The following is a 14,240-nucleotide window of genomic DNA, read 5'->3' on the forward strand; positions in this document are numbered from 1 at the left end:
GACAAAATGATTCACATTTAAAAACAATGCATTAATATAATATGCTAAAAAAGGGTAAAATCTAGAGATATGTTTTCTTTCAACCAAGATTAGAGTCTCCAAAGCCAATTTGTATAGAGGCAGTCCAGCACTTAACACATTCACAGTTATGTCAGAAACCTACACAATATTTGCTTACAACATAGCTTAAAGGGCATTCAACTGACCAAAGATTACCCCTAGCAAAGATACATTGAAATAATACTTCTACCACATATTTTAGAACAATTCCAAACAGGTAACTGATAACCAAATAAATACTAAGGAGAAGACTAATGGCTCATATGTTTAACCAAATGGTGCAAGCTAGTCAAAATGAAGAAGAAAAGATTCTAATTTTAATAAAACATAGAAAAGTGAGCATCAAACTTTGAAAAAATTAAAATCCTACTTGACAACTGACTCCCAGAGCAACAATACTCTGTCTCATCTATGTCCCATGTACATAAAGAAAACAACAGTATGATATTTGACAGCTGGACTTGATGATCTTAGGGATCTTTTCCACCTTAACAATTCCATATACTGAAAGAAAAAAACCCAACTTCTATTTAATAAAATTCCCATTCATATGCATTTTAAGATTAAAGCTATTGTGGACCAAAACATTAATTTACAAGAGAATAGTTGTTCATATTACATGTATGCATTCTAGTTACTGCTCATTAGAATACATCTTGGTGGTCTGTATGACCCAAATGGTTTACTGTGTATCTTAAAATGCAAGTGTTAATTTGCAAGTGAGAAGCCGCCGAAAAAAAAAAGAATTTAAGGATTTGCTATACTGATAAATATACTACACTGGGATACTAGGATACAACTTTGGAAATGGTGTTGAGATCAGATTAATAACAAGCATGGTCTGCTGAATACAAGAGTGTAGAGATTGTGCAGCAATTTAAGTTAAATTAGATGATCCTAGGAAATTTTTTACATTTTTTTCTAATTTAACAGAATAAATAAAAAAAAAATTAAATTTAACTTTAATGTATAAATTTAAGAGAAACAAAATTCTTTAACCAGAGTTTAGTTTATTGGATTCAGACTAAAGAAGACACCAAGAAATGCCTCTTGGTTGTTGCAATTAATCTGAGACTCCAAACCCCATTTGCTGTCAGAGGTGGTGTTAGGCCTGTGCTGCCCATGAGACATAGGGTGTCCTTAAGAAAAAGCACTGCCCTCCTTATGTAGGAAATAAAGACGTGAGCCATCACATCCTATTTGCCAAAACTGGTCAGTTCCATTCCCATCATGTTACAGGTATGGAGCTTGAGGTGTCCCAATATATAACCCTTTCTTCCAACCTCCCTTAAGGAAAACCTGATCACATTTCATTCAGACTTTACAGTTTTGACAGGGTATAACTTGCTCTTGCATTACATCACATTCCTGAGGTTTTATCTTCCTTTGATTTTCCTATTAGCTTTATCTGCATGAAAACAAGATCTTTAGCTGTTGAGATTTTTATCTGCTCAAGCAACTAATACAGCATATTAATCACAATTGCTGCCTGGGTAGCAGGCATAAATTATCTATTTTGGAATGCAAATTACTTATTAATTTAAGAATGGAATCTTCATTTAACAGTATCTATTCACTCATTTTCATAACAGGTAGCAAATCCTTTTGGAGATAGCTTATCTAGAGGCCAAAAGAACTGCAGCTCTCTTAGTTTTAATGGCTTTCTACAGTGCTCACTGTCCATCACATTGTGAAGGAGAGGCCGGGCCACTGCTCATGATTCCATTCATTACTACTCTATCCAGACTGACCTTTTCCTTTTAATGGAAAAAAAAAAAAAGGAAAATCTGGTATTCTCCCTGACAGCAAAGCTGAACTTGGAAACCCCTGATGTGACACAGCAAATTTCAAAACTGTTTTTCCTTCATCACCTGCACTGAAAGAGAAGAGCCACTATACAGTGTACAGAGAGTGCATTTTAAACCCTTCGACAATTCAGGCAGACAAGCATTGTACCAACTGGATGTTACATCTGTATAAGCACTGGAAACTCCCAAGATGATGTTACAACTTCCTGTGGGATGGCATTATTGCCATCAACTTTGATCAACTGTTATATTTTCTAGCAGTTCATAAGCTGGGGTTCAACCCTTTATGTTTCTTGCCAAATATTCTTCATCTCCAAAGAACTAATGTAAAGTAACTGAAAAGACTTGGTACAGAAAACCCAAAGCTTTAATTTATGTAAGAAAAGATTAGATAGAAAAGGCCTTACAGCCATGCAGTTCAAGCAAGTCAGGGTCTTCTCTTCATGAAACTTCTAGGTAACCTGATCTCGAACACATCCTTGGCATATATTGATACCATTCACAGTTAATGATTTTCTGCCAATATTAGCTAGTCCTTTTGTTTTTTCTTCTAAAAAACATTCATAATTTGCAATAATAGTGTACCACATGTGGCACTTCTACTAGCAGGAATGCTTCATTAAATTCTGCTAAGTTTAAACACTTCATAGATCCAAACAGTCTTAGTAGGTATTTATCTCCTACACTATTCACAGTAGACAGCCAAATACAAATTTTAGATCTAACTATGGGAAGAAAGTCCTTGTCTAGTGCGATTTAAGGTTTTCCATTTATGATCCTTAAAAATTAACAATTAATTCATCTATTTCAAATATATTCCAAGTAACACATACTGCTCCACAGTAGTGGGCACTGACAGAGCAGAGCTTAAAACACACAAGTAGTATATTTCAAGTACAGCATATTATTATTCCAATGCACATCATCTGCCTTTAGCACTAAAGGAGCTTCTTATAATGTTATATAAAAATTTCATTATAAATAAAACTTTATTTAAAAGCACCAAAATAAATGGCAAAAATTATCCCACAATTAATTTTCTCCTCTCCTGTCTACTAATGATCAAGATGGTGAGTGATCTCTCTGCTCCTGAGGCAAAGCTAAAACTACTGAAGGTATCCATTTGTTATGTCCCAGACTCACTGAAAACTGGGATACAAAGATCCTACAGAGTTGCACTGGGTACTAAAAGTTTTCCCATCTGATACCTTGGGAGGATGTTAATAAGTTTACCAGAGTAACACAGCCATTGCTATAAAGATGGATCTGTTTCCTACAGTCTCTTCTACTGTCATTAGGCATTAGGACTGATCCATGGCAAAAGGTTTTTACTGTTTAGCTATATTGTTTTGTTGATGTTCTCCTCCACTCCCAAGACTCAGAGATTCCTCACTTTCCCTAAGCTTACACTGGATCCCAGTGCAAGCCCCTTTTGCTCCCTGGCTCTGGAAAGAGGGGTGGGAGTGACTCTTAACCATGCAACTTCCTCAGGTTCCATTCAAACCTATAATCCACTGAAATATCCTTCTACTATGACAATACATCTTAAGTACTACACAATTTTATGAAAAGAAAAAAACCCCAGCCTTTTAAGGATGGACACTTGTGACTGGTAGACAGACTTCCCATATAAATGCCTGTGTGCACGATTATTAAAATATTTGTATGGCTGTCTGTGTCCCAGTTTTAAAACCTGGGACTCTAATAGCTTTATAGGTCAGCTGAGAAAATCCTGCATGTCCTGCTCTACTTCAGCACTGTAGCCAAGAAGCAAGAACAAAGGGATGTTGCTTTAATGATAGGGCTGATTAAGCAGACAAATGCCTGTGTATTCTTTCATTTCTATGGCACAATAATCTAATTTCTGTATTTGTTCCAGTATCTTGGAAACATTCTTCAAGAATAGTATGACCATTTAAGACAATAAGGCAATTCATTAAGCAATAGCCTTGCTTCATAAAATGAAACATCTTTTCCCATGCATATTAACCAAAACTTATCACTGAACACAGGACAGAATCCAACATTAAATACATCACAATTCTTAACTACATCCAAGAAAAGAAATAGATAAATTATCTCTGAGTCTCACAAAATCTTTAATAAAATTCTCTTAAAGAAAGCAAGTAAAGACTTGGAAATTATCCATTTAGGTGCAATCAATCTGAAGAATTCTTCATTAGTGAGGTCTAGCATAATAGCATCAGAACTCAACCAAAGTGCTTTTTTTTCCTGTTGTTGTTTTGAACACAAACTTTACACTCTTGGACACCTGTGAATGCTGGTAAAGGCAGTAAACAGCAGAAGGACAGAGAGCAGAACACAGCTTCCCTGCACCTGGCAAGGGCTAATGCAACAACCAGGGTACCCAAGAGCTAGTTAGCAAGGCCTTAGCCCAAAAAGGGCTTTTCAGGCCACCTGTAAGAGCTACAGCATTTACTTAAGATCCTCCAAAACCTCCCAGTCAAGGCATGGACATTGAACACACCAATGGACTGAAAACCTAAAATGGGGCTGCAGAGGCAAAGGTGTCTAATTTTTTCAAATAGCCATCAATTGGTCTAATGAAAAGATGTAACCTCTATTATAAAAATATTCCATCTCATGCTAAGCACAACAGCACATTCTAGACTTACCTGGAATCTTTATACACAGGAGTCTAGAAGCACAGAAATAGTATAGAAAAAGAGTTTATTAATTTTTGTGCTGGTTTTAGTATTAGAAATTAGATTTAAGAAAATAATATATCCTTAATCATGGATTTCTTTAGTCTGGTAAGGTGAGCAGAACATGCCTGCTACATATGTTCTATTACCATACATATACACAAGGGAAAGACCTTCCCATTCACACATTAAGGTCCCAATTTTTATGTGCCTCATTAGTCAGCAAACAGAAGATTGAGGAAGTGGTTACCAGCCTTTTAAATTTGACACCTTCTATGAAGAACTGAAAACGAGGTCAAACATTTACATGTGACACACTTTTCAAGGGGAAGCAAAAAAATGGTGTCAGTAGGTTAAGGGTCTGAAATTTGCTTTCACTCTTTGATGTTAGGCAATACTGATCAATTTTTAACACATAGCATCTCAACAGACCTTGACTGAAGAAGAGCTTACACTGTAAAGCCACAAAGATGACTATACTGCAGACAGAAACAACACTTCCCACTAATCTGAGGGATGTTCACAGCCAGCCAACCATGCATCTAAGAACAATGTTTTATTTCAAAAGTGCATCATCTACTTTGCCATGATGTAACATCAAGATAATTCAAAACTTTTAACTGCAAAAATCTAACACTAACTTGAATTAATAATGAAATCCACCATCCTTACTTTTCTTTTTACCTCTATGCTTTCACTCCAGCATTTTAAACTAAGCTGCCTTCTTCTCATGTTTGCATTAACAATTTAATTATTAATGCCAATTAATACAACCCTAAAAATTTTAAAGCATCTTGACTGAAATTCTGAGTTCACATAAATTGTCATTTTCTGTAGAACTTTAAAGGCCCAGGCTTTCATCATCTCTCTTAACAGAGGCTTTCAAGGTTGTCAAAATATTTTATTTTCCCACTTACATTTCTACTCCTTAGTATGTCATTAAAGTGAGATCCTGGATTATATGATTTCAGACTTCTGCTATGCATTAGATACATTATCTAACTTGCAACACTAGACTAAAATTACTGTGCTAAGCTTGAAAACACAGGTACAATAGATTTAATACAGGGAGTGGCAACAAATCCAGAGGCCCTAAGCAGTCCTTTCATGCAGCAAAAATACAATTTCAAACAGCAAAATCCTGTAAAAGAACTTAATCCTTAGTTTACAGAACTTCACATCCAAGAATTTGGAAATTCCAGGTTCATGGTTCTACATGAAGCCTTGTATTTAAAATGTCCAGATTCCTGAAGACAGGAATCATAAAGGTTGAAATGTTACCAACAATTGTGACCCCAGAGCACAAGAATTTAAGTTTTGCCAGCATCAGTACCTTGAGAAATAAACCATCATCAACATTAGACTGCTTTTGCAAGGATTTTCAGTGATTATCTTCTCAAAGACTCCTCTCCCTGCCCCCTCCCCCCACCAAAATCCTATATACCACATTTTCATCAGCAATTCTTTAACTCCTCACTTGTATCTCCAAGGCTACTGCTGTATAAACCAGATTATCTACTACATTAGCTAGCAATAGAACAGCAAACTCCCTTGGGAGCATGGAGTGATGGTTGCACAAATGCAGAATAGAGTGACGGTCCCATCTTCTTTCTTCTGTTCTCTCAGCTCATCCAGAACCTGGAGTTGCTCAAGTCTCAGGTGGTGTCATTTCAGGGCAAGGAATTAGGGCAGTGGGACAAGCGCTTAGTTCTGGCATGGAAAGGTGTTACAGTCTTGCTTTTTCCATAATCCTTAATCTTTAAATGGCTGGGGATGGCAGAGGAACATTATGACAACTCCAGCAACTCCAAGATTTAGTAAAGAACATATTGCTACTTTTGTTTCAGCAACAGCCATGCTTATATCTCTGAGGGTCCAAGAGGTACCCTGGCAAGCTGTCAAGCTCTTCATGGAAACAAAGAAAAATGGCCTTTCAGTGACAACTCTTCAAAAGTCTGTGGAATGTAATGGGTGATAAAAGGCAGCTCTGTAGCTTCAAGGCTACTTCCCACTACCAAGTATCAAGCTGCAGCAAGTAAAGGAAGTATGAAAACTTATTGCAAAGGTCACAAATCTCTCTTATACTGCAAAGTAATAGGCAGGTCTAATACAGAAATAGTTACTATTTCCTCCTATAATAATGACAGAATTAAGAACAGGCAAGATCAGCCACTCTTTGATAAAACAGTATTTGCTAAGTTTTTCAGGAAATAGGCACAGCTTCGCATTTCATAAAATCATATAAAAAAATACTGACAATAGCAAATAAGTAAGTACATCTTTGAAAGGGAAATATACTTTTTTCCTAATTAAATACAAAATATTTTAATAAACCAGCTTTTTTGTACTCTTTGCAGGTTAACTCCACACTAACTAAAGAGGAACAGTGAGTTTATCTGTTGTGCGCTCTCACCTGGCTTTTTTCTTTAACCATTACAACTTTTTAATAGATCCAATATGTCAACACCTTCAGAGCTAACACAAGGTGAGCAAAGGCCCCGCTATCTGGTAGACTGAGTTATAACAAGGACCATCTGTGAAGAACACTTTCTTGGACTGCTCCAATTCACAAGTCATGACAGTCTTTTCTAGAAGTTACCAAACCTTTTGATGCCTACTTTTTATTTCAGTCAATGCAGAGGAATGCACGTGAAGAAACCTTGCCTCCCAGACAGTACCATCAGACAAGCTCCTTTGTCCTTCCAAACACAGTGCTTTACTTTACAATATCTTAGCATGTCTGTTACCAAGGTTTTCAGCTTTACAGCTATTTCTAGTAAGGCACTAACAACTCCAATGTGATTATAAGCAACTCCATTGGATAATACATGAAATAAACTGGTGTGATGAGTAATTTTGCTGTCAATCAGTTATTGACAAGAAGTCAACTTGTGAAGCAATCACACCTGTCCTGAAAACCAGTCATTCTACTCCATCAGTGCTGTAATGTTGAAAGTTTCAGTTCATATTGCTGAAGTAATTATGCCTGAAGATCAAACTGATGGATTATCTAAAACAACTCCTCTGCACCAGAAGTATGCATCTTGTTAGGATAGTAAGCACTTGGTTTTCAGCCAAAACCAACTTTTAGGAGCCAGCTTTTCAGATTTGGTATCAAAAAGTGCACATTAAAAGCTGCACATTACTGCACAGTACAGTGAGGGTAACATGTTGGTGGAACTAACTTTCACAAGAAAAACTCCTGTCGTACTTCCCTAAGTAATCTCTCTTTAAAAAAATCTCAATCTTTTTGTTAACTGAGTTAACTGAGTTCATGACATATGTTGCTCAGGAAGATTAGGGAATCAATGTGCTGGTGCAAAGCTCATCTGTCTGGTAAAGGGCAGATTCAGTGACATACTAGGGAAGAAAAAGCTTGCCCATATGAGGCCCCATAGTTATTAACAGTTTGGAAGAAAACAAAGCTGATACTTGGAGGGAAAAACAATCAGAAGGAAAGAAGACATGGAACTAAAACTATGACCAGTATGGAGGATTTTTGAGCCACAAATCATTGATGACTCTTGATGCACATGGGACTAAGTGTAGACAGATTTTTGAAGGCACCTCTTGCCCAAAAGTAGGTTTTTATCACAGAGTATTGCTCTAGAGGATATTCTGCCTTCTGAGTATTTTTATATTATTTTTCCTGCTCTAAAATAAGCCATATACATTTAGGTCATAGTAATCATTATGCAGCAGCAAATCTGCCAAAATACTAAACAAAATGGCAAAAGCATTCAGCACTTCCCCTCATAAGTGTTGCAAGGGGAGAGAGTCATGAGAATACAAAAAGTATTGAGTGACTACATGTGGAAGTTCACAGGTTAATTTACCAAGCAATCCAAATTATCAGGTTGTGTTGAAGATTTAGTGGTTTTGTTTTCCTTTTCCTTCCTTTTTTGTTTTTAATGTCCAGAATGTATGAATTTCTCAAGTTAATTGCAGATGCTAAGTGACATCCAGGTTGTCAGACAAATAATCCAGTCATTGAGTTAACAAAAACAATTTAGAGCATACTTGTACTGGACTTCCCTATTATCCTTAACTGACTTTATCTTCAGGACAATACCATTAAGTAGTGTCCTCATTTTATAGATAATGAAACAACACTTGGGATGGAATAAATTAAATGTGGCCAACCACATACAACCATTGGGACTGAATCAGTATTTAAAGCCAAGTCTTTTGAGACCAGCTTACTGTCCTAAGAAATGAAACTTAGTCTGCTCCACATTACAGTACCTCCACTGGTTCTACACCAGCAGAGACAGGTCAGACTCACAGCACTGTTCTCATTCTTCTGACTATTAAACTACTACACACCTCTCAGACTCTCCAGTTCACAATGGCCACCAGCTAATTTCCAGACTTAACATATGTGAAAAGCAAGAGTAATAGAGGGGTTAGAAGAAGGCAGGAACTAAATCACAAAATAGTTTATGTGGTAAAGTGTGCAACAATCCTGCAGATGATACTCCTTGAGATGCTGTCAGCATCCCAAGCTTCCCAAAATACTTACTAATATAGCTTTAAAATGTTCTAGTTAGGTGATCTAATAATCCTTTATATAATTTTACATTTCTAAGATTATTATATTAGAAAATGCTTTTTATTTTTTAATAAAGGAAGCCTGTCTAGTATTTTAGATATATTTTGCTAATTTAGAGAGCAAGAGGTAAAAACAGCAGTAAATCATCCAGCAACTGCAATAACTAGATAAGAGAGCAACAATTAATCCTTGGAATTGAAATATTTTGCCTCTCAGAAAAAGCAAAAGAACAACTTTGATAATCAAAATTAAGAAAGTTTACCACATGCCAAAACAAGTTTACCACAAAATATAATATGAATCCAATTACTCCTCATGCTGTATAAGATTTCCCAGAGCATGAACAAGGCTCCCTTTTTTGTACAGCCTGAGTTTTTCTTTTAGGGATGCATAAATAAGTATTTTTCAAACTTCTCTAATTTAGTCTATTTTTCTAGTTTTTCCACAACCCCTTCCTCAAATCACAACCTCTCACCAACAAGAACGTGGATTCCTATGCAGCCATCAAATGCTGAGTGACTATGGATATGTTCTTCTTAATTATATTTCAAGGATGCTTAAAAGCAGTCCCCCTGCTCCTGTGACTCCACGGATGACAGGTAGGAATCTCCCCTGTACATTTTTCCTGAAGATTTTTCAATCTTCTGGCTGATCTCACCTGTAATTTCTGATTTTCCAGATAGGTCTTATTTTTTTCCTCCCAACCCTCCCAGAACATGACACCAAAAGAGCTTCAGGCATCAGTCCAAGATTTCCAGTGGCCCCACAGCCTGGCCAGCATGCCAGCAATCTGTGAACGCACAGTAGGGACATCTGATGTACTCGGAACGTGTGGGACTCACTGCACAGGCAATATGGAACACACATGCACATATTTCCATCCTAAACCCTACATAATACACTCCAGATATTTCCCTCTCTTTTATTCCTGAATGAGGTCAAATGGAGTTGTTGAAACTCACAGATCCCAGCATTGGTTATAAATTCATTCCTTCTGATACTCCAAATATTTTCCTGTGACATTTGCTTTCAAAGGCATTTTGATATCTGTTTATACCTTTCACACATTTTCAGCTTCCATAACTGCATGGTAGACTGGAAATATAATGAGGTGACAGTGCACTACCTAGGCTTTGAATTACAGTTTCTCTACACCTAAGTCTCATCTGGGCTGGTAAATGCAGTTATCACACAGCCATTTCTGACATTTCTGCTGACCTATAACTTAGACAAGTGCAAAAAGGTACCTAAGAAATGGAGATTTCTCCGATTTCCAGATTTATTTTTTTTTTCACTACAAACAAGCTTATTCTTTTTCGGTTCAGGACTGTTTTAGCCTTGCTTAATGGGTGGCTGAATGATCACTTTAAAGAATTTTTTCAACAAAATCCAAACCATCTAAAATACCATAAGTCATTTGATGCCATTTATCAATTGCTTTACATGCTATTGCTTTAATTAAGGCAAGTGGTAAAAAGAGGTAAGATAACATGCTTGTTTGATAGCACTGATAACTATACAAGCTGCAGCTTGATAAAAACAAATCATAATTATGTTATTACCTTGATATGCTACAAGATGCCTCAGAATGAATCATATGGGAGACTGCCACATGCTTGCTTAAAAACCTATGATGAAAGAGTTCTTACTATTTGCTTTACCTACTAAAACATTCTTTTCTAATCTGATGTTCCCCGAGTGAAAAAAACCCACTCTGATTAATGTCTCCTTTCAAGCTCAAAGTCAGCTTAACTGTTCCTTCATTTTATCACAGTCATTTCCATTAGTTTCCTTAAAATTAAACTGCAGAGGTCTTTGCCCATACATGAAAGGAGAACTATACCTTGCCACTTACTTAAACCTTATTTCTTAAGTATTTTGATCATAAAGGCATTTTCTGTTGTGCTGGACTTTCTAGTTGTTCAGTAATTTTATTAAACCTTCCATGATCACAAGCAATTTACATTTTTGCAGCTACTAGGTTTCACCTGAAGCTTGTTCAAGTTACTTTTATTTGCAGGTTTTACATCTTTGCTAAAATATTAAGATCTGATGAACACAGAGAAATATATTCTATTTTTGAATTTTGATGCTGAAAATGCAGAAAACCTCCACAGGCTATAGTGAATTTAGTACAGATTCATATTGTGGTAATGGAATAGAGAATAAACTTTGGCTTTTGACACCATTTTCCCAATTTGCATTCATCTGGTAAGTTGGTTACTTGTAACTATGGTAGCAGATACTACACGTGAAATTTTTCTTAACAAGTAGAGCTTACATTACAAACATTCACAATTCAGGAAATATTACTCTCCATGAAACCCTAACATGGGCTTTTTATTATCCTTTTAACATGCATATCCTTTTAACAAAAGCCATTTCTGTTTTTCAGCAATAGTATTTTCCTGATTCCTCTATCTCTTTAAAACATGATGATATATATAAGATGAACAACCATCTGTTCTGAAAGGAAATAAATTAAAAGCAGAATATTTAATTAAACTGAATAGACAAACTAAAGGAAAAAATATCACTGAAAATCACCCCTAAAATAATGAAATATACTTATGTATTGTTTTGTGTAATATATAGCAGTTTCTAAACACATTGCATTTAATCCAATTTTCCCACAAAGTTGAATCCACAAAACGTAACTAAGATCAGTTCCAGAAATCAAAGAAAAAATCCTGAACAAGTCAAAAGTAAAAATCTAATTTCAGCCTTTGATCTTGTATGAGAATTATTTACATGCAAGCAATCACACCTAAAGGCTTTATTACATGAATAAAACCAAATTGGGCACTATAGCAGACAGTGTCCAGGATATTTTGAATACACTGCTAATAATTAAATTATATGTGAAACAAAGATATGGAAGAGAGAATTTAAAAAAAAAAACAAAAAAAAAACATTTAAAATAAAGTAAAGCAAACATTTGAATCATGCAGCAACTGTTGGACAATGTCAGGATGTTGCAGAATAGAACTGATGACAATGATTTCCTAGCAAATTCAAACAAAAATATTTCTCAGTATGAAAGAACTGAAAGGGAAAACTCTGCTTTTAGCCTTATCTTGTTTGTATTACTAATCAATAAAAGTCATGTATTGTCCAAAAGATGGGGAAATAGCTATGGAAAACAAGTAGCTATACTAAATAATCTGTCTTTTTTTTCACAATTTGCTATATCTAATCACCTTTCTTCTAAATTATTGTTTCCAACTCAAGAGCAATTAAACGAGAATCTTATTTAATTTCTGAGTTATTATTAAAAGCAATATATTCAACTTCCTGAGAATTATGCAATATTAAGAGATATTAAAATACTAGTTCTTGCACAGAGATTTAAGAGAAAGTTTTAAGAGTTGCAACTTTGCCAAAAACATTAGCATTTGAATTAAACTCTCACTAGCCTGCTTAGCTCATGAAAATGGCCTTTTTTTAAGTGCACATAGTGCTAGAAGCAAAACACAAGTCTGGACTCAAACTGCATGAACATCATCACTGCTGTCATTTTGTTACTCATGTCTTCTCTCTGCCTAAAAGCTGCACATGGATAGCTCCATGCACCTTTTTTCTTTCCTCTTCTCTTCAATCACATGCTCCCCTCTCTAATCCTTCAGTCAGCCCACAAATCTCAACTTGCAACTTTCCTTACTTTCATTTCCGTGTTTTTTATTTCGCTGCCCAAACTGTTTTGAGTGCCCTCAGCACCCACACTGCATGCCAGGTACTGCTATGTAACCATTCCTACTCCTCCTGGGTGATTCACTGGTGTGATACAAGAAATAAAGCCTCAGAAATAATAAACTACCAGCAAAACCAGATCTCTCCAACGTACCATCGTCCTCTGAAGTTTCATAGGAACTTCTTGCCTGTATTCTAGCATAGACAAGAGATCCCTCAGGGCAAGAACCAAGTTATTTATGACATAATTAAACAAACAACAGCATTATACTAATTCATCCTTCAAAGAGATACCCTGAGATAGTGGTACATATCACTCACCCAAATCTCCAAACAATATGCCATCTATCAAAACCAGGTAGCTGTCAGTTGAGCTAACTTCCCTGTACCACACACGCAGGTCACTCAGTAATCTGGTCCATTCACATCAGTGTTTTCCACTATGAACAGGGCAATTTAAGCATCTTATTTACAGGTGTTTGAGGCAATCCTGCTGGTATTTTCTTTAAAACACTTTAGCAAACATAGACTCATTAGTGAGCAGCCCTGTTAGCAGTCTTCATAGTGGCAGATGTGAAGCAGGCCCTAAGATTCTGGTCCTGCCACCATGCGATTTTGCCAGAACCATGCAGAGGACATTACAAGGTTCCATCGCCAGCTCCCACTGGAGCAGATCCCCTGGGATGCCTCTGTCTCAGCTGAGGCAGAGCTCCAGATGGAGACACTCTCTGGTTGGGGCACTGGGACACCAGAAAAGGAGCTGTGGGAGGAGGTGAACAGACCATGGGGCATCATGGAGAACAAACAGAACACAAACACGGTCACTTCAGGGATGCTGAATAGATTTCTAGTGCACTTGGGGGTAAACTACATGTATCATCCCTCAGATCTGCTGCTAAGGAAGAAGGAAGAACTGGCTGGGGATATGATAATCAATGGCAGCCTTGGCATTAACAACCATGAAACAGTGGAGTAAAAAAGGCAAGAAGCAGAAGTAACGAGCACAATTAGCAGCTGGAGAACCTGCTCCAGGAGAGGATAGTGGGGGTCATGGGTTTGTTCAGACAGAAGAGGAATCTATGAGCAGCCCTCCTAGCACTTACACAGAGGTGACCATGATGATGGAGCTAGGCTCTTACAATGGCATCTAACAGGAGAGCAAGAGATCATCAGCATAAACCAAAACAAAAAATTGGAACTAGGTATAAAAAAAAATTCTTTGCTATGAGGATGATTTTGCAGTGGAACAGGTTAACCTGTAAAATTTTACACCTGGGGGTGTAAAATCTTTGTTCTTAGAGGTTTTCAAAATGTAGCTGGACAAGACCCTCAACTGACCACAAAGAATTCATAGTGGGCATTGCTTTGAACAGGAAGATAAACAAGAAACCTTCTAGGGTCCCTTTCGATATGACTTTCCTTTCAGATTTTCCTCACTTCTGATACTTCAGCTTTTGCTGTAGA

General features: G+C 36.6%; 1 protein-coding gene across 2 annotated transcripts in view; it reads right to left on the reverse strand.

The window, feature by feature from the left end:
• Positions 1-14,240, reverse strand: part of CDK19 (cyclin dependent kinase 19) — a 121,208-nt gene that overhangs the window by 18,655 nt on the left and 88,313 nt on the right. The gene's annotated exons all lie outside the window — the stretch shown is intronic.

The sequence above is a fragment of the Oenanthe melanoleuca genome, chromosome 3 (assembly GCF_029582105.1).
Source record: "Oenanthe melanoleuca isolate GR-GAL-2019-014 chromosome 3, OMel1.0, whole genome shotgun sequence".
In the NCBI taxonomy this organism is placed as follows: domain Eukaryota; kingdom Metazoa; phylum Chordata; class Aves; order Passeriformes; family Muscicapidae; genus Oenanthe; species Oenanthe melanoleuca.